The following is a 2,203-nucleotide window of genomic DNA, read 5'->3' on the forward strand; positions in this document are numbered from 1 at the left end:
AGATAGATAGATAGATAGATAGATAGATAGATAGATAGATAGATAGATAGATAGATAGATAGATAGATAGATACTTTATGGAGGAAAATATCCAATTAATTTGTCCTCCTAACCCTCAAGCCTTACTTCTGGCAGTATGTAACTTGGATGAATGGGTACAACTTCCCAGGAGAACTGCATTACCAAGGACAGGTTGCCAAGGATGCTGTGAGCATAGCTCAGCAGATTATAGCTACTGAGTACACTAGTCATTGCAGCCTGGAAGTGGCAGAACAGGCTTTGGCTGCAAAGGGAAAGGATCAATGAATATACAGCAGAACAAGAGGTGCAAGAAGGCCGCTCTGCTCAGTTAAAAAAATGTTAATTCAAAAAGGTCACGCATTTTTTCGCTCTCTCTCAGGACGCTTATCAAATTATAAATGAGATATCTCCAATTAAAATTAAGTGCATAAGCTAAAATGAGCAACAGTGATATTGACTTTTAGTTCATGTTTTTGTAAAAATATAGTTAACTACAAATGCCATCAAAGGGTATTTTGGAAAAACAAACAGTTCAGCTCAAATATATTTCGCCCTCTAATAGATTAAGATTTGAAATTGTCTTTCAAACAATCTGCCAGATTCTACTTGGTAATAAAGCCATCATCTCCACAAACTGTTTGATACATTTTAAAGGGGAATGAAAGCAAAATTGTGCATTTATTTCTCTGTTTTCATTTAGAAAGTATTTTTGACAAAAATATAGCTAGAAATTCTGTATTACTTCCCTAATAAAAGCTTCATCAACATATCCCCTTAAATCATCCTTCTTATTTATCCCTATCATAAGTTTTTTTCTTACAAAAAAAACCTTACAATAGGGATACGCACACACACACACACATTTTCTGTGTGGGTGTATGTCCTCTGATGCATTAGTCTCCTGCAGTGATAGAATCCAAGCTGATTTCTACTACTTAATTTGTCAATCAAGGTCAAGCAACTTAGTCACATCATTTGTTTATTCTTTAGCTGTAGTTTATACCTCAGCCAATTATGTGCTGGATTGTCTCAGGGTCCACTTTGCACAGTCTCCACCTGGGGTCTTGTCTGGTGTGGTAAATCTCGGCCTGATGGAAGATGAGTGCCTCTGTGCTGTACTTCAGTCTGGCTTTGTCTAGCCATTGTTAGGATTTCCTCGTATCCCCCACTTCGGTTATGTTTGGTTCGTACATAACATGTAGGGGCTTATAATCCCACGACAGAACCTCCAGTTCCACATCTGATGTTCCCCATTGTCTGAAACATTCAATGAGCACAGCGTCTGTTGGAGCCTTATCCTTGATGTACTTATGGGGCTTAGATGTTTCATCCTGGGTAGTGGCTCTCAAGCTCACTAGTCCTCGGTCTCCTTCCTTTCGGCTACCGTCTCAGGGTGCTGGATTTGGGGTGGAACACTCCATGCATGGTTAGGAGCTTTTGTGTCTTAACATCTGGCCTGTATTTTATCCTTTGGCCAGCTTATTATTCCTCTCTAAATTGACTGCAGCCACTGTGATAGGAAAGACAGACAGACAGACAGAAAATAAGCATCACTGATTTTTTACATTTTTCATGGTACCTTATATGTGACCATGTCCTTACTCTATGGGGTCTCAAACTGTAACAGAAGCAGAACTAATAAAGTTAGCCATGGAAGCTTTGCAGATGGAGCCAGGAACTCTCTTCTTGCTCCTGCCACATACATACATGTTTTGTGTGCATCTTATATTTTTATGCATCACATACATTTTCTTGACACTGATTCATATTTATGCTTGCCATAACATCCAAACACTACTATTGAAATAACCTTACTTTAAATACTCCTTTATACCTATCTCCAATACATTTTAAGATCAAAATTTTAAATAGGTCTGTACGCGGAGAAGTGGAAAGTGTGCAATAACTTGGTGTTCTGCTTTTGTTTTAATATTGTATGTCATTTTAATTTTTCTATTTATTTTTAATTCTTTAGAGGATGTGGTATGATTGTAAATGTAGCCTATGTTTCTGTTTTTATTGGTATTTGTTTTTTATGTGTATTTATTGTTATAATGACAGCTACTACTATGCACTGCACTCTTGGGTCCATGAAAAATTTCCCTTAGGGGACAATAAAGTGTATTCTATTCAATTCTATTCTATTGTATTCTATTCTATTGGGGATTTTTTCCCTCAGATA

This window comes from Cyprinodon variegatus, unplaced genomic scaffold, assembly GCF_000732505.1.
Source record: "Cyprinodon variegatus isolate N-32 unplaced genomic scaffold, C_variegatus-1.0 Scaffold102, whole genome shotgun sequence".
Classification (NCBI taxonomy): Eukaryota; Metazoa; Chordata; class Actinopteri; order Cyprinodontiformes; family Cyprinodontidae; genus Cyprinodon; species Cyprinodon variegatus.